Source organism: Taeniopygia guttata, chromosome 9, assembly GCF_048771995.1.
Source record: "Taeniopygia guttata chromosome 9, bTaeGut7.mat, whole genome shotgun sequence".
Taxonomy (NCBI): domain Eukaryota; kingdom Metazoa; phylum Chordata; class Aves; order Passeriformes; family Estrildidae; genus Taeniopygia; species Taeniopygia guttata.
In genome coordinates this window covers 23,824,657-23,844,490 of record NC_133034.1, presented here as the reverse complement: position 1 = coordinate 23,844,490, position 19,834 = coordinate 23,824,657, and positions in this window count along the sequence as shown.

Genomic DNA, 19,834 nt, shown 5'->3' with positions numbered 1-19,834 from the left:
GGATGGGGCAGCTTCTCTGGGCAACCTCCCCACCTCACAGGGAACAATTCCCTCCCAATATCCCATCTAAACCTAATCTCTGTCACTGTGGAGCCATCACCCCTTGTCCTGGAACTGCATTCCCTTGGTGAAGATCCCTCTCTGACGGAACCCCGGCCTGGTTCAGGGGCTCTGTGTGGTGGAAAAGTCTCTCCTCCAACCCATGCTTCCAAAAAAAGGCTCAGCAGTCTCTGTTGTTCGGTCTCAAGGCAGTTTATTGCAAGTTATCTAAAAGATTTTCTTCCAGGGCTGCTGTGGTTTGCTCACAGCTCAGGCAGAGGCACACACACACCCTGACATCCTCTCTGACTCCCGACTGCTTCTTCTCTCCCTGCCCAGGGCTGCTGCTGTCTTTTATATGGTACATTACGTGTTACATGTTTATAGTTCTTCCCCAATGCCCATTACCTATATTAAATGGTGCTTTTCTATCTTTTATATGGTACATTACGTGTTACATGTTACAGTTTTTCCCCAATGCCCATTACCTATATTAAATGGTGCTTTTCTATTCTAAACCAATCTGTGGGTGCCAACATCACCAAGAACATGGAGGGAAGGAAGGAGAAAGAGGGAGGACAGGGCAGGCCCAAATCCCTCCATCTTAAACTTCTGACCCCCATGTACAAAACTAAAACCCCCCTGTACAGCACTCAAAAATTCTTCCCTTTACTTTGTGACTACTTCTACTATAATATCTAAACTTTTGTGACTTCTTGATCTTCCTGCAAGGTTGGTAAATCATTCCATGGCTCAAACCCAAAATCACAGCTGTTTCCAGCTGCCTGCCAGGGTCTCAAATGCTTCTAACCTGGACCTGGAACATCCAAAAATGTCTGAGGGACATTTTGAGTTCCAACACCTCTCCAGCTCTCTGGAGAAATTTGGGACAATAGAAAAGGTGTCCTTAACCTCGGCTCCTGATGGATTTAAAAGGAAACATTGTCTGGAGAAAAGGCTGGCAAAGAGCAGGATGGGCTGAGGGAGGAAGGACAAAAGGAAGGGGCTGGTCCAGAGCCCGGTGGGGGTTGAGTGAGGGGTGAGAGCCTTGATGAGCTCGTTGGGGCCATTCCCTCCTCAGGTGTTCCAGGAGGGAGCTGTGGAATGTTGTTCCTGAAGGACAGAAGGACAAAATGCACATTCCAAGGGCAGCCAGTGCCCAGGGATCCAGGTAGGCTGAGCTGGGGGTCAGCCCCCTCCTGTTTTGGGGTTCCTGAGGAATCTGATGGTTGAGCACTGAGCTCCAGCAGGATTAGTACAAAAGAATGATGGATAAATTAAGGTGGGAGAAGTCGGACCACCCATGAGGGTCAGCCCCCTCCTGTTTTGGGGTTGCTGAGGCATTAAGCCTGAACCCCAACAGGACTGGAACAACAAAATGATAGATAAATACTGAATGTGGGAGAAGTGAGAGCACCGGTGGGGGTCATTTCCCTCCTTTTTGGGGTTTGCTGCGGAATCTGATGGGGTTCAATGCAGAAATAGTGCAAGAACATGAGAAATGCTGAGGGTGGGAGCAGTGGGAGCCCCGGTGAGGGTCAGCTCCCTCCTGTTCTGGAGTTACTGAAGAATCTGATGCTGAAGTCAACAGGATTAGAACAACAAAATGATAGATAAATGCTGAATGTGGGAGAAGTGGGAACACCGGTGAGGGTCAGTCCCCTCCTGTTTTGGGGTTCCTGGGGAATCTGATGGGGTTCAGTGCAGGATGAGTACAAGAACATGAGAAATGCTGAGGGTGGGAGCAGCGCCCTTTCCATGTTCCCATTGCAGCCCCTGCCTCTCCCGGGGTCTCGCCAGCTGAGCGGTGAATAAAAAGAATATTTGTTCATGTGAGAAGGACAAACAAGGGGAAAACTCTCTGAGGAGGCCTGAGTAGGGAGATGTTCAGGCATTTTCTGGCTGTCTGGGCTCCCTCCCATGCAAGGGGGGCACAAAAAGCCACCAAACTCCCCCAGACAGGAGGGGCTGGTCCCAGTCCGGGAACTTAACACTGAGCTGCGTTTAGAAACCCCAAAGCACGGAATAAAGCACTGCAGTATGAAAATGAGCCAGGAATCATTATTGACGTGGATTGCTCCTGAAGGAGATGCTGATTTCAATGAGCTGCTCGCTAAACGAGAACAAGCTCGCATTAATATCGAGCTGCCCAAGAGAGGTGATCAGCGGGAGGATAAAGTTATCATTAGTGTTCTGCTTAATAATTGGAACTACATCATGCATGAGGGTGTGAAGAGGTAGATGCGGGGCTTGGGGTGAGGTTTCTCCTTTCCCTAGAAACTCAGTAAAATATTGATATTTTACCTTTTCTCTGATGTTTGGTTGTTTATTCATGTATGTGGTTGGGCTTGTGGAGGTTTTTTTAGATGGGTTTTCACGTTCGTGTGAAAATAATGCCTGGAAGGTGGGTAGGGAAAGTGAATTCCTCAGGGAAAAAAGTCTGGATTTCCTAGGGTTTCCTGAGTTCTTGGAGAAATCTAAATCTGCAGTCTGACATGGTGCTGTGTCCGTGTGGCAGGTGGCAGCTGGAGCTGCAGAGGACACCTTTTACTTTTGTGTTTTGTTCCCATCTCCTCCCTTTCAACTTCTGCGTGTTTTCTGTCTTTTTACCAAAGGGGTGGAAATTATGGAATATCCCAAGTTGGAAGGGACCTTTCAGAATTTCTCCTGTCCTTTGAAAAATGCTTTGAACTCCTCTTGCCTCTCTTACTTGAGTCTTTTAAAAAGCAACTTTCCAGATCTTTAAGCGCCACCCCCCAGACTGTTTGACTGCTCAGAAAATGACCTGCTTAGACTTTATTTTCCAGAAATTCCCAGGGGATTTCCAGCTTTTTAAAGCACTTTGCCAGCTCATTGACTGGGACTCAGGTGCTCAATGCTCCTGACCCATCACCTCGGCTTCTGCAGAGAAAAGCAGCGAAGAAATCCCCTGCACTTGGAGCGGGTTTAGCAGCCTAAGGAGGATGTGCAGAGTATTTCTGATGTCCCCCAAATCCTCTTAAATTCCACAGAGATGTCCTTTGCAATGCTGATGTGAACAACAGCAAAGCACGGGATATAGGATGAAAAGCACACCTTATAATAAAAGTGTGTATTTGTATTTTAGAGGCTGGGAGGGTCTGGAGGTTACCTTTAATCTTAACCACTGCTGTTAAAACGTTGTCATAGCGGGTGGATTTTGGTGTTTCTTTATTTTTTTCTTTATTTCTCCTATGTGGAGGCAGACTAATGAGTAAGCTGACGACTTCTCCACTGACAGCTGGCTCTATAAATCTGCCTGAGCTTCTACAGCTCCTTTCCTCGGTTTAAGATTTTTTTTCCTGTTCTCCTGGCAAGGGACAACCTGTGAATTTGAATACAGTGTTGGAAGAGAAGCTCGAGGCGATCTTGCTGATTTATGGCTGTCCGAGCATATGCAAGTGTTGGTATTTCTCTCCTGAGCTGTCGAGATTTTTCCTTCATGCTGCTCCATTTATGCATGAAACCTTTGCTCAGTAGATGTGCATGACAAAGCAGCTGGGTGGGCTTCAGAGGAGAGGTTTTTAAGAGGTTTTTAGGGTCCCTGTGTGCTGGAATCATTTGGAGTATTGAACTGAGGGGATTTCAGGAAGGTTGTGGCTGGGAGGTGGTGATAAAGTTCATGGTGTTCCCATCTGCTGACAGGCAGAATTATTTACTCAATTTTAACGATGGTAATTGTGAGGTTAGTTATAAATCATTGGCGACTTTAGGATGGTGAGGTTTTCCTTCTTGTACTTCTGTGCTTCTGAAAGTGAGGAGTGTGAAAAACGCCAATCACTTGGTTTTTATAATTTTAAAAGTATAATAATAATAAAATGGTTATAAAAATAATAATACAATTAGAGTAATAAAGTTTAAAGTTAGGACAATTATAAGACAATAAAAAGTAAAGAATTATGGACGTCCAGATGCTTTTGGACACTAAGTCACGGAAAGCATAACTTGTGAACAAAGGAATAACCTTAAAACAATACACTTGTTACATATTCATACATCCTTCATGGTTATGCATACATTCTACTCGAAACACGAAACTCTGTCTGTTGTATGTCAATTGTTTCCTTTAATCCCCTGGCATCTTCAAGTCTGAGCAAGGCCTGAAGAAATTAGTTTCTTCTGAGAAGAAGCCATAAATTCCTCTCCTTTGGAAGATTTAGGTGTTCCTTGAAGTGAGTATTTCATTCTTAAAAAAAACTTCTCCTACACACATAGTCTCTATTTTAACATTATGTTGGAACCTAAAACTATATTTAACACACTACTTAAGAGAATGAATACAACATAACTTTCTAACATTACACATATAATATTCACAGTAATATTTGTGAAAAGCCAATCATAACATATGCATTTTTCACAAGGAGGGGATTACAAAGCGCTCTTGAGAAACTCACTGAGTGCTTTACAGTGAAACAGCTGAAATACTCAACAGCCAACAGTTGAAATAATAGGAATATTTTTGTTTATTTTGAATGGAAGAATGGTTTGGCTTTCCCATATGTCAGCTGTGGAACTTGCTTCCTACTGAGGAATATAATTATGGGATGCTTTGGGCTCCGATTGTCTCAACGTTACGTTCAGGACACATTAACCAGCCATTGGTGTCTCATAACGAGTCATCCAATGGACAAACTGCATCAGCAGGCACTGAAATGCACTGGCCTATGACTGTAAAATAATTCCAGTGCAAGTGTCATTTACTTTGGGATGATTGTAAAAACGGGCTGGAAATTTGTGAAAAATGCTTATTTTATGATTGACCATTTTGGGTCATCTTGGGTGCAGCCCTGGCTGGGCTCTGGTGCTGCCCAAGGTGGATCCATGGAGGAGATCCTTGAATAAATCCCTGCTTTATTCTGTGACTCTGCCCAGCCTCTGCTCCAGCTCAGCCTGCACAAGGCATCATAAAGGAGACAGAATCCTGCAGCTTCACTGGAATAAAGGGGAGAGAGACCACCCAGTTTTCTCTGGATGTTTCGGAGGGCAAAGGCTCCTTTTACCCCAAACTCTGGCCTCACGTTTTCCTCCTCCTTTCCCCACTCTGGGGTACCAGGGAGGTGCAGCTTTCCTGAATCACCTACCCTATATCCCCTCTGAAGCTGGCATTTGACCCCAAATTCAGAGGTTCAGGCCTGTGCAGACCTTGTCTGTGTCAGGAGCTGAAGTGTCTGGGCTCTGTCAGGAACCTGCTGTCCTGAGTTTTGATGCTGTTAATATCTTCAGTGCAGACATTGAGATCCATTTTAAAGCCATTGACACCCATCCCCTAAAAACTGGAATTATTTCTGAAGACATCAGCACACATCTTCCCTGTGACTCAAAATTCAGATTTTGTTGTCTCCTGTTTGGCAGACTTGCCAAATCTAGGAATTCCTTGGACACCTCCAGGGATGGGCAAGCCAAACCTCCCTGGGCAGCCCATGGCAATGTTTATTCACCCTTCCCATGGGGAAATTCCTGCTGATGCCCACCCTGAGCCGGCCCTGGCCCAGCCTGAGGCTGTTCCCTCTTCTCCTGTCTCTGTTCCCTGGAGCAGAGCCCGACCCCCCGGCTGTCCCCTCCTGTCAGGAGCTGTGCAAAGGTCCCCCTGATCCCCCTTTTCTCCAGGCTGAGCCCCTCCCCAGCTCCCTCAGCCCCTCCTGGGGCTCCAAACCCTTTCCTGGTCGTGTTCCAGTCTCTCAGTGTCACTGCAGTGATGTGCCCAGAACTGGACACAGCACTGGAGGTGCCTCACCAGTGCCCAGTAACTTACTCTCAAAAAATAAAGCCCTAAAATATTCTGTTCAATTGTTTTACTGGTGTATTTCTGATTTGAATTCCAACAAAGGCTTGGTTTGTGTTCCTGCTGTCCCTACCAGCCCTGTTACCCTTTCTCAGGCCAACATCCCTTTGCTCAAACAACATCCCGCTGATACTCAGCATTGCAGTACCCAAAAAAACCCTTCCCTGCTGTCACAGGCTGTGCCAGCAGCAATAAAAAGCTCGTGAGCCAGAGTTAGGAAGGAATATTTCAGCTTGTGAGCAGCCATGGAGTGCCTAAGTAGCATTTGGCATATTTACACCAACAGGCAATTTCCTTCATGGCTCGAGTGGGAGCGTCTTTGTCCAGGAGCTGCAGCCTTTGGGGAAAACATTTCTTCAGCCAGTCCATCATCCCATGCTTCCTTTGGACAGGAGGAAAATGTGCTTTGTGGTTTTCCCCCTGCTATTCCCAGCCTATTGTGAAAAATGGGTTTTAAATCAATATTGAGGAGAAGGAAATGCACTTACAAAGGCTCAATTTCAGGATGATGAGGAGAGGGTTTGAAAACAGGGAAAGAGCAAAAAGATGGGAGGGCTGGAGTTCCTCCTCCAGACCTCATTGTTGCCTGTCATATCAGCCCCAAAATGCTTCTGAAAATGGATTGCTGTCAAAGACCACCTTGGGTTGTGGGGTGGCTTCACATGGTGGAAAAATTTCTCTTTTAACCTATGCTTTTAAAGAAAGGCTCAGCAGTCTTTTGTTGTTTGGTTTTATGGTTGTTTACTGTAAGTTATCTAAAAGATTTTCTTCTTGGGCTGCTGCAGTTTGCTCAGCACACACACACCCTGACATCCTCTCTGTTTGCTGTCTTCTTCTTCTCTCTTGCCTTTGGTTGTTGCTATTTTTTTATGTGGTACATTACGTGTTATGTGTTTACAGTTTTTTTCTAATACTTACTACCTATATTAAATGGTGCTTTTCTACTCTAAACTAATTTGTGAATGCTAACATTACTGAAAATAATGGAGGTAAGGAAGAAGAAAGAGGAAGGACAGGATTGGCCAAAATCTTTCTATCTTAAAACCTCTGACCCTCATGTACAAAACTAAAACCTTTCTGTATAAGCATTAAAACCTTCCTGTATAGCACTAAAAAATTCTGTCTGAGGGACATTTTGAGTTCTGACACATTGCAGCCTTTTTTCTGGTTATCCACAGCTCCACAGAGTGGAAGAGGAATGGGGAAGGCTTCAGCCCGTGCAGTGAGTGCTGACAGCAGAGAGTTCCTGATGCCTGGAAACTCTCCCAACTTCAGATGAGCTCCATCCTGGAGCCCTGACTTGAAACAGAGTCAAGTTTGGGAAATAAGATAAAAGAGCACTTGAAAAATAAAGAGTATCTGTCTCAGCACACTTCTTTGCACCCCCTCAGAAATCACTTTAAGTGCAGTTTGCTTTTTTCCCCCCTCTTCATTGCTCCAGTGAGTGTTTGGAGTGGTTTTACTCCTTAAAACGAAACCAATGAGTGGTTGGGGGTAGCTGTGGTTCAGAGATGTAACAGATGAATTTTTTGTAGGTTCTGGTGCTACTGTGGCAACAGAAAACCCTGCAGAAGTCAGAGATAAAGGCTGAGAGGCAGACAGCTGTCTAAAGTGTTTTTTTCTTCCCTGGTAACACAGGATAACTCCTAAACTCCATATATTGAATTCTTGAGAGTTTTCCTACAGATAGTTTGAATTTATGTCCCTGCAATATGCCACATTATCCTCTGAGAAAAAAATAAATGCTGATATCTTTGTGTGTGTGTGTGTGTGTTAAAAAATATTTAGACAGGTAGAAAACATCCCTGAGGACTGTGTGTGTGTTTGTGGGTTTTGCTGTTTTCCCCTCACTGTAAATTGCTGTCTTTACTGGAAAAGGAAAGTTTTAATGTGTTTTTGAGACACTTATTAATAACAGAAGTGAAAGGAGATGTTGGATTAACAGGACAACACAGTAATAAAGGGTTAGCAGTTTGTTGTGAATTTCTTCAGCTCAAGGATGCTGTGCCTTAAAGCAGAAGAATTCTGCAATTTTAGAATGTTTAAACTCACCTTCAATGCACAGAAATACTGGAAATTTGTCCTTTTTTTTTTGGTTTCCTGATATCCAACAGTCAGTGCTGTATTTGTGAGCTCTTGAAGTTTTCAATCAGAGGAAGTGCTTTTATTTCAGGATGCTTTCTGAAGAGTGGGTGCCACAGCTGCATTCTGGGCTGCTGTTCTGCCCCTGGGGAGAGAACTGGAAGCAGCAGAGTTCCCTGGGGGCCTGGAAGGCAGAGGGATCCTGGGCTGCAGTGGGGAGAGCATTCCCAGAGGTCAGGGAGGGATCCTGCCCCTCTGCCCAGCACATCTGGAGTGATTCTTCCCCTCTGCCCAGCCCTGGGGGCACATCTGGAGTGATTCTTCCCCACTGCCCAGCACATCTGGAGTGGTCCTGCCCCTCTGGCCAGCCCTGGGGGCACATCTGGAATGTGAAGTTCTGCTTCAGGGATCCCAGGGAGTGCTGCAGACTCGATGGCCATCCCTGCCACGAGTGGGAGAGGAGAAGAAAATCAGAATTCTCTTCTAAATTCCTGTGCTGGGAATGGCTCAGTGTGTTCTAGAACATAATAACATAAATAAAGCAAGATGGAGGTTTTAGGGTGGAGGCTGGTCCTTCTTCTTCACCTTCTTCTCCATAGCTTTAAGTAGTATTGTGGAATTGGATTAAAAAGTCCACATTGTGGAACATAAGTAGTTAGTTATAGGGTTAAAAGTAAAATTAATTTAAGTGTCATTTCTTAATTATAGTTTATCTTCAAAAAGCCTTGTAGAAAGAGAAATATGTCTCCATTTTTAGCTTGTTAGAGTGAAGTACTTCAGAACTCACTGTAGTGAGTTCTAATGTTTGTTAGTTCTTATTTCTATGTCTGTGAGACCGTAATATAAATAAGAACTAACAAATATCTAAGTCCAAACAAGAAATAACCATCTCACCCATTTAATCCCGACCTTAACAAAAAAGAAACAAAAAATCCATTATCAGTGCACACAAACCCACCCTGGGATTTCCCAACAGGAGTGCACAGACAGCTTTGCTGCCTTGCAGAGAAGATCACTTGCAGTGAAAATAATGAAAATAGTTAAAGGTTTTACAAAGCCTTTGTTTTCTTCAGTATTTACTGACCTGCTCTCTGGTGGGGTTCATCCTCACTGAACACCACAAGTCCTGACCTGGTGAAATGTTCAGACTGAAGTAGCACCAGAGTCACCAAAACCAGCTGAAAATTCACATTTTCTCTCCATCAAGTTAGAAAGGAAGCAGAAATCTGTGTATCAGCAGCTCCCACTCTGCCCAGGGACAGAGGGCAGGGGAAGAAGCAGATCCCCTGGAGAAAATTCACCTTTTTCTGTTATTTATTAGTTTCGTTGTGAACGAGAGATAAAAATTCTGTAAGGGGAAAAAAAAAATATGGCAAAGTTAGAACTCCCTCTAGAGTCTGCACTTGTTTTATCCAGCTCTGCAGAGAAGTTTCCTCTCAGTGCAGCTGCATTTCTGGAGTTCTGCAGCAGTGCAGGAAGTTCTGCCCAGCAGCTCTGAGGTGTGAGAACCTGCAACCCACAAATCCTTTTTGTTGTTTTTAGGTGTCTATTTAAATACATTTCTGTCTCTATAGTTGTCTATTTAAATATATTTTTATATTTAAAATATCTTTCTGTTTTCCCTGAAAATAGTTAAATGTAGAAGAATAAATTGCTGGAAGCATAATTCATCTTCTTGAATTATTTGAATTTGTTTAGTATCCTGTGTAGAGAAGAGGGAGAAATATTTCTGTGTTTTTCTCATATAAATTATAATTTTTTTTTTACTTCACAGATGAAAATGTGTAATTTTTGAATGGTCTGACTGAAAGCAGCAGGGACAGTTTTCCAAGTGGTGATGTGACTATTATTTAAAAATGATCATGACTATTATTGAAAAAGTTTTGAATCAGCATAAATCATAAAGAAACAGTCCTGTGAACCTCTAAATACTCAGAACTAATGATTTTTTTTAAAGACCTTTTTGCTTTTAGTATCTCCTTTTCCTCTTTCCTAACATCTTCATGATAAGGCCAAGTTGTTTTCTGGCAGCCTCTGCTGACTTGGGAGAAAAAGGTCACGAAGTTAAACCAGAAAAATGGTGGATTATTGGTGCACAGCCATGAATAGATTTTTCTAGGCCTGGCCTTGCCCTTGTGAACTTGGTTTACACAAGAAAAGTTCATTGCTTGCTGGAAAAGTACCAGGTAGACAAAAGCAAATCCTGATGCCCAAAATTTTCCAGCTTACTGAAGTGCAGCTTAGTCCTGCATCCAGCAGAAATTCAAACTCTGGAAAGAATCTGTGGCTTAAACTTCACAGCTCACTTTGCTCCATCGAACTTTGCTTTATTCACAGAAGAGCTGCAACTTTTTATGTTGGTGTGACTTTGTGAGAAGTCCCTTTCCTCTGATTTTTTTTTAAAAATAGGATTGGGCAGGTGCAGATAATTTTTCCTGCTGCCTTTGACACCTTTATGACCAAACAGTGAATGCAGAGAAACGCAAAAATGGCAAGTTCCATATATCAGGGTGCAGAATTCAAACCTCTGATGGCAAAAAACTTGGTTGGAAGTGATTTCTAAAAGGTCTGGACTGACAGAATCCCAGCGTGGATCAGGGTGGAAGGGACCCCTGGGGCTCATCTGCATCACAATACAAAAGGGTGAAGTGTGTGAAACTGTTTAATATTTTTGAAAAAGAAACTTGTAATAAACATGTGGAATCTGAGGTATTGATAATTCCAAGATTGTAGAAAGTCTCTGTTTTTCTGCCCTGCTGCCAAAGAAGAAGCCATAATTGGTCTGTGCTGTTTCAAGGTTGTTTATTCTGTTTATCTCTAACATGTTCTGCTGCCCTGCCGCAGCTCTGTCCTGCAGGGCAGCGTGTGGGGCTCTGCCCTCAGTGGGATGGTACAAACATTAAATACCACAAACTACCTGTGCTGGATTTACAATAACGTGCCAATATCTGTCACCTACGTTGGCCCCTGTTTGCCCAGGTGTGTTTTCACTCTGCAGGTGTGGGCGCTCACCTCTGCAGCCGTTGGTGATCCCTGGTACCATTTTCATGCCTCTCCTGCCTGGAATTTTGGGATTTCTCATCAGGTGTTGCCCCGAGGCAGACACTGAAGTTGTCTGGGGTGGAAGGAGGGACCAGGAACCTGGGGATGTTCCCATTCTGCACCTCCTGTGCTCTTTTCCCTTTTTTGCTGCTGCTTCTTTGAGAGTTTTCCGCCTGCTCAGATGAAGGGACAGAAGGGCTCGTGGCTGTGCAGCTGCTTCTGTCCCCTCAGTAACTCTGTCAGCGTTCAGGAACACACATAATCACGGGATATCTGCAGGTGCTTTTATTGAGAGCTCTGGGAATCAGGGGTACAGACCCAAATCTGACTCCGACATGGCTTTCGAGCTGAACATATTTTATATTCTATCGTTATATAACTTACATATGAATTATTAAACTTATATTGTTCTACTGTATACATTGACATGAGTTTCTCGTGATCTTTCTTAGGCCCCTGACCACAGTTTCTCATGATTATTCTTACAGTAAAACAGTAATTATATTTAATTACTAAACAATCATCACATTTAACAATTATATCATTTATCATGTACTAGCTACACAGGTGCAGTTCTAGCAAGGTACAAGGCCTTCACGTACCCAGGGTATTTATTTTTTTTCCAGGGCCTACTAAGCTTAATTTTCCTTTTAACCCTAAATCCCCATGATTTTAAAACCCTCTTACTATCAACTCAGCTTTGTTTTCCAGCTCAGAATTCCAGCCCAGTGGCCTGAAGGAATGGAGCACAGGTGGGAGCAGTGGTGACCTTGGCCATGGGGTGGTTTTGGGGCGCTCTGAGGTTTTTCATCCCCTAATAATCTCTGGGTAGTGTGTTATATATGAAAAATGAACTTAAAACAAAGCAAGACCAGGAAATCTGTTCACTCTTAAGGCATAACTTCCTCTGTCTATTAAAATCTGTCAGAAGTGTTGTTTATATTTTAATTTCTGTATTTTTTTATCAGAGAGCAGATCCTCTCAGTCCAGGCTGGGGAATCCAGCCATTATTTCCTTTTGTTAATTCATAATACTCACAGATAAAATTACTCCTTTAATTGGCTTCATCTCAGGGGCTCACAAAGCTCTTTTCCTCTTGGTGTGGCACGTTTTGTGTAGTACTTACTACACTGAGTATCCCAGATGTGCTGCACATAGAATTAAATAACCAGTGGAAGTGGAAAGGAAGGTTTGGGGTTGTTAAAAGCAAGAAAAGATTTCAGGAGAGGTGGAGGGAGAGAGGCTGCAGCTGTATTAAATCAGCACGAGCTGAGGAGAGAAGGCTGTCAGCAGAGATTTGCAGTAGGCAAACAGAGAGAGTCAAGAGAAAACTGAATTATGGGCTTTTATCTTGGTGTTCTGCTACCAAAATTCATGCAAGCCCATAAAGCACAACCTGAAGAAGGAAATGGATGCTCAGTGTTTTAAATAAACCCTCTCTGCCCTCATTTGATGTATGTGCAACTTTGCTGAAATGGACTGATGGGTTAGAGAGGAGAAGAAAATCACAATTACCTTCTGAATTAGGAGAGGTTGTGTGTGAGCCATTTTTGGTTTTATATTTGTGTTTCCTGCTTGTTGTGTTTATGTGGAACAAACTTCTGCTGGCCTGAATGGTTCAGGAATGCCAAGAAAAGACCACCCTCAGCTCAGTCCCCATATAAAATTTGGACATCTTGGATTGCTCCTTGCTGGTGCCTCCTTGGAAAAACAGGACAGTTTTTTTGGGATCAAGTCTTTCCTTCTGACTCACTGTTGGTGTTCCTGGTTGTTTCTCCCAGCCTCTTGATGGGCATATTTCTCCCAGCTGAATCTTGGTTAAATTAATCTGGCTGGGGGCTTTTTGGGGAAGCTTCTGGTTTGGGTTGGTTGGTTTGGGTTATTTTTGGCCTGGAATTCTTCTTCACTGTTTGGAATCAGAGCTGGGCAGAGTTAGGAGTGTAAATCTGATCAATATTTTGGCCTCAAGTCACACCAGGGAGGTTCAGGTTGGATATTAGGAAGAATTTCTTCAGTGAAGGAGTGGTTAAACACTGGGATGGGCAGGTGGAAGTGTAAATGTTTAAAACCATTGCTGGAAGAGTTCAAACAATGTCCAAATTTGGCTTTTTGGGACACGATTTAGGGGGTTTTGGGGGTATTCAGTTGAATGTTGGACTTGGTGGTCCTGAAGGTCCCTGGAGAACCTTGGAGGGTTCCTGGTCTTGAAGAACCCTGGAGGATTCCATGATTTGCTGCCACAATCAGCCACAGTTACGTTAAATTCTGTTCTGTATGATCTTAGCATTGACTTTTACTCTTTTTCTTCTATTTTTGCACTAAAAGTGGAGTTGCAGACCCTTTTCCAGCAATCCTTTTCCGGGCTCTATTTCTAATTCCAGGCTTTCCTCAGGAATCACTTCAGAAGCCCCATTGTTGTCTTTTGTCTTCTGAGCTTAATGAAAACTTTCTTTTCTGAGGGCAAGAAAAGGAGCTCAGCTCGTGAATTTGTGAGTGGGAAGTGCAGCTCCAAAGGTGCCTCCCCCACTGCTGCTGTGTTGGTAAATAACCCTAATCAAGATTGATGCTCAGGAACCTCTTGTAAAGCTGCTGCTTTGTAAACATTTTGATCAAAGCACGCTCTGAAGAGCGCTTTGAAAGTTGTTTTTTGAAGCCCTGTGTGATCATGGTGTTTTATCACCGTGCTTTACAGATGACAAATCACCTCAGCTGCTCACAAGCGACAGAAATCTGATGCCCTTTTTATTTTTTTTTTTTTTTTTTACAGAAAAGTTGTTGGAGTGTCGTGGTAGGTTTTTTTTATTTTAATCACTCATCTGGGAAAGTGATGTAAAAAAGCCTCATTTGAAGGAAAGCACAAATATCTTTCTGCTGATAGAATAAATGTGCACTGATAAAAATTTTTATAGACTGGGAGTATTCCCAGGGGGATCCAAATCCTTCTGGTCACAACTGACCTGAGCTGTTTGATCAAGAAACTCAGCCAAAGCTGCCTCAAACTTGTTGTTTCTCACCTGGACGTGGCAGAAATGATGCAATTAATGATTGTTTGGTTGTCTCCCCCCTCTGCTTCCAGGTAATATCCAGATAGGAGGAGGAGGAGGGATTTAGAATAAATGATTGGCTCAGCTGCAGTGTTTTTAGGGTTGTCTGTTTGCAGGTGTTGAGTGGATTTTGAGTGGATTCAAGTGGATTTTACAGGATCACTGAGGTTGGAAAAGACCTCCAAGATCATCCAAGATGAACCTCCAAGTCCAACATTTGATCAACACCAGTTCCACCAGACCAGGGTCCAGGCATTCCTTGGACACCTCCAGGGATGGGGACTCCAAAACTCCCTTCCAATGCCTGGCCACCCTTTCTGGGAAGAAATCAATTCAGATTTTTTTCCCAGAAAAGTTGTTTGTTATAGTGAGAATTCCAAACACCAGAACTTTACTTTTTGAGATTCCTAAAAGGCTGGAAATCTTGGAGGAAGTGAATTGTAATTGGTTATTTCAGAGAAGAATTGAAGTAAAATTGGTACTAAAGATATTTTTCTCCTAATGATAAAATTAGAAGATCCATGTTCCTTACAGGACTCGGGAATCTCTGCCAAGGGAGAAAATAGCATTAAGGAAAACCAAAAAAAAGTAGGATTTGCCCCATATTTTATGAATAATGAAGTCTAAACCAATTATTTTTCTCATTACACATGTGATTAATCATCTTAATTTCAGGAAGTTGATCTGTCTGAAGGAAAACAGAGGTGCCTGCATCTCCTTTGGAAATACCCAGCAACATTCTCCCCATCCCTCTGCACTCCCAAGTTACAAAATGGAACAAGGAAACTCTTTTAAATGTGAATAAATAATCAGGGAAGGATTAATACACTAATTGGAATATGAAATGCAGACTATGTTTCCCTGCAAAGGTGGCTCAGTGGGGGATACTGCTGTAAAAAATCAAAAGCAGGGCACTTCATGTCTTGCTTGTTTTGATCTAATTTTGAAAAGCTCAATGAGTTGAATTTTTTGGAATATTTTCTTTCTATTGAGACTTAGCCTAATTATTTTTTTCTCCTTTTTCGAACCCTCCAATGGGATACTATTTTGGTCTTGTGGTTCCTTCATCTATGAATTAAGAGGAAGGTGAATATACAGATTTTTATTACAATTCTTTCTTTGCGTCATAAACCACAAATCAGCTTTCTTGTTTATGTTACCAGGCACTTGTATTTTATTCTATTTTACAATAATCCATCAACTCATTTGTTCTCATCACCCCAGTACTCAAACCCTTCTAGAAGTTGGAGGAATTTTTCTCTGCAACTTTTTAAGAGTTTGTGGCATCTGAAGAGACATCCCCCAGTGTTTTGCAGAGCACAGCTGGGTGTTTATAGAAATTTATCCCACTCTCCTCCCCTTCTCATCAAAAGCATTTCAGTGAATTTAGAGGGACTTTGTAATTAACTGAAAATTAACTAAAAATTAGATCCCCTCTCCTATTTTTCTTGTTCTGATTGAACTGGGCTAAGGTTGCTTTATCTTTCAAAATGAAATTATTTTAATGTACTTTTATATAAATTTTGGGAGTTTTTGACCACATTTTGGAGTTTTTATCTTCTGTGATTGAGAGCTGGAGGAAGAGAATAAACTTCCTAGAATTCCAGTTATAGGAATAATGGAAATCCAAGTTCTGCTGCAGGACTGGTAATACTAAAGGAGCTTCATTTACATGGTCACTAATTAAACCCTGTAGATCTTTATTTGCACAACTTTATTAAACCAGAAATTCCCAAAGCTCAGCCAAACAAACCACTTTATTTTGGGGTGAGTTTGTCAGGAGAGGAAACATTTGCACTCACACTTGTTAGGCTGAGTCAGTCTTGTAATTCAGTTTTTTTATTGGTATCCAAGCAGGAATTAAATGCTGATTTTCCAATCATTTGAAGAGAAATGAACACAATATTAATTTTTGTATTATGTCGCTTTCATGAATATTGAATGTAAAAACCTGAGTTTATTGCATGTAATGATACCAAAGGCTTTGGAGTGAATTAAAGCAGAAAGGAGAATTACTTCCTAGAAAATGTGAGCGTCATAAATCCAGTTTTCCGTCTATTTTATGTGCTTAAATCAGGTCAGGTTCACCCAGATTGATTCAGGCAAATGTAATTGTTTTTTCTGTGCTTGCCTAATTATAGAAAAAGGAGCTCCTGTTAAGGGCTTGTTCTCAACTCCTCAGCTCTTTTGTTGTTTCACATTTAATTCTCTTTTCTTTGCTTAAAACACTCTTCTGCTGTGCTGTCACCACAGCTTTTGAGAGCACTTTCAAACTGAGACTTTGAGATTGCTTCTTTCCATGTTCTCTTCTAGGACCCAATAAAATCCTGAGGAATTCAGAAACTTTAATTTTTTTATTCTGGGTGCTGTGTGTTTGGGGCTGCTGCGATCCTGGATTTGTTTTTTAAAGTTGTTGGTGCTGCAACTCCTTGGGGGAGAGCAAAACTGGTGAATAAATGCTCATCCAGTGGCTGTCACAGAAATACCTTGGGATCTACCAGTAAAAATATTGGGACTTTTGGTAGAGCCAAAGAATCATTGAGGTACAGAAAATCGGATTTTTTTCTCAGCAATGCCTCATAAATGACCATTGTTGATGTGTGGGACTGGAGGGAAATTGTTTCAGAAGCTCTATCAGTAAAATATCTAGGTAATACCAGTGTCTCCCAGTAAAAGTATCTCAATTTGTGAAAAAAACCCTGGAATCATTGAGGCACAGGTCATTAAATGGAATTTTTCCACAGTGATGCCTCAAAAATGACCCTTGACGAGAGGAGCTGGAGGGGCTCTGTGTCAGGAGATCAGTCCCAAACTTCTGAAGTTTTAAATGTCTTTAGGCCTTTCTTGTTTCCTCAGGGGTTGGGAAATGAACTGGAGACTGCTGAACTATTGAGGCTGCTGAACGACCAAGTTTCACTTTTCCAAAAGGAAAATTAATTTTAAATAAATAAATAAACTATAACAAGCAGTGGCAGTACTGCAGCCTGTGAGGTGCAATTATTGTCAGTTGAAAAAATACTAAATAAAACTTCAGCATGGTAAGTAAAATCAATTCCAAAATAATCATTAAATGACTTTTGAGAGCAGTGTGAGGCGTAAAGGGTGTGTTGAATACATGGCAGACAAGCGTCACTTTTGCAAATTCATTCTTCTTTGTTAAGATAACAATTAACATGTCTGTAATGGGCCTGGAACAAGTTCACCACTCAGAAGAACAAAGCAAATTAGAAAAGTGTGTGAGCTTGTTTGATACTGCCTCAAGCAGCAGGGAGCGATCCACAATTCCTACTGAAATTATATTAAATTAAAATAAAAAGGGAAATCTGTGGGAGAGATAAAGAAAAGCGCCCAAAGAACAGCAGAGAACTTCCCCAGCCCTGTCAGATGGGAAATAGAATTCACACATCTTACAACCCCAGACAAGGGGACTCTGCAGGGACTGCTCCCAGTGGAGCCTTGGTCCAGCAGCTCCATAACTGGAAGTTTCTGGTGGGAGATTCACGGCTCAAATTTAATAAATGTTTTCTCTTTGTGCATTCAGGGTGAACACTTTGGGCTGCAGCAAAGCAGACGAATCCTAATGTGCTCCTGATCTATTTAAACTGGTAGACCACGTATGGCCTCCATAGAATTCCTTTTTTTGTAAATACATTTGTGCTCCAGTCGAGCATTGCAATTTGCTGACAGCTTTGCTTTCTGCATATTGACTTCAATTATTTTTGTGCCAAATCGCGCTGAAACTCCTCAATAGACACATTTCTTCATCTCACCCTACATCTGTTTCTTATCTTTTATGTCAGGCTCCCAGACTGCAGATATTGAACTATAGATTGGGTTTTGTGTTACAGCACTGAACCTCCTTTTAAAATATCATCTCTTCAGAATGGAGGATGCTGTAAATGAACCAAGGAATGTTTGAAATAAAAACAAACAGACAAACAAAACCCACCCACACTGGATGTATAAACTCAGTTTTCTTGTCTGCAGCTTTTGTACATCTAAGACAATATTTAATGGTAATCCCATACCCCCAACCTCCTAAACACCATATGGGAAATCAAATTAAATACTCATTTTTAAAAATGCTTCTCAGTCAAATGCTCTTCTAAAGAAAGTTTATTGCAGTCAAACAAGCAAATCCTGATTTGTGCAGTTTGCCACAGTTTTGCCTGCACTCCCAGCTCTTTGGTATTGAAGTATTAATGCTAAATCCCCTTGTTGTAATATAATATAGAATCCATCTTTGGAGCATATTGGAGCTGAAAAAAAAAATTATTTGCTCTAATTCACTTTATGGAGCCATCTTAGCGTCTTGTGTTGCACAAATTGCAGGAGCTGAGGAGTCTGAGCTTGGAGTTAAAACGCCCCAATTGATTTTTCAAGTCTTTAATAATTTCTCACTGTTCTACATCTCAGTAATGAATGGAAGTGACATGAAGAAGTCTGGTTTTGTGCTGGGAGTGGGAGCGGGGATGTGCACACAGAGCAGGATGGTGGCAGACAAGCACTAGCTGGTTTTATATGGCACAGTGAGGTTAAAATGTCATTTTAAAGTTGTTCTTCTCCTGCAGACCAGCTGGGGAAATGCTGCCTGGATCTTCTGGAGCCCTTGGAGAGTTTCAGCACCAGGGGGATTTGGAGAGGGCTGAGTAGTGGAATAGAGGTGAGATATTTAAAATTTTGAAATTTTTTTGCCTATTAACTCCTACTTGACTCTCACCCTTATTTCCTGGGTTTCAGTTCTAAATTCACCTTCATTAAAGCATTAAATCCTGCAGGGAATGTGAGAGGAAGAGCTCTTTCAATAGGTTTGGCCAAGGTTGGCCTTCTCCAGGTCCCTCTGCTCTGCCAGATCTGGGTGTTTGGAGCCACTACCTGAGTGTGGTCCTGTGTCCCCAGGCTGGCAGAAAACCACCCTGACCTTCCCTTCTGGAATTGTGCATCCAGAATGGGCTTTTTGTCCCCTGGGAAGAGCAAACACTTCTGAGAACCTTCAGTTAACAGAATACTAAAATAACAATATTCAGTGTTCCCTAAACTCACTGATGTTTTATGTCCACAGTACAATTTGAAGAACCCAGGTCTCATTTTCCAGAGGAGCCAATGAAAACTCCACGGAACAGGAAAGACAATGTAATAGGAAGAAATAAAATGCTGTGAAAAAATTTGTCTAAATTAAGGCTGTAATTGATCTCCTCAGATGTCATGTCTTGAGTAGCTGGCCAAATTTTCTTGTGCCTTTATTGCTAAATGACTGATTACCAGAGAGATGGAACGTAGCAAGCACCATATGCTTGGTTTACCTAAAAGCTCATCAATTCCCTGTCTGTTGGGTCTCTCAAACATGAGCTGTGAGCAGATTCCTTCCAGGAAAACAAAGCCCAAGCACAAAGTCATCAGGTTTGAAGTGTTATCCTTTCAGATGCTTTTTCAACCCAATTCGTTCCTTGGCTGTGAACACGAGGCAGATGCAGTCCTGAGTCCTGATTAATTGTTTGTCAGAATGCCTCTAGCTGGGCGTGGAGGGATCATGGGCATCTTGGGATGAGATTGGACTGCTCCCAACAGTCCAGACAAAGCCTGAGAATGGAAAAATGCTCAGGGGAGAGCATAACTTGATCAGCTGTTCTCTAATGAACAGTTCTCTAAGCCGTGAACATCTCAGGGGGTCAGGCCAAGCATTTTATAAGAATAATGCCCATATATGAAATGGAGTGTTTATTTTAATTGGCTGGTCAAGGGTTATATCTATTTATATATTTAGATATTTATGCTATATATATTTATAGCAGTTTATAATGCCCATATATAAAATGGAGTGTTT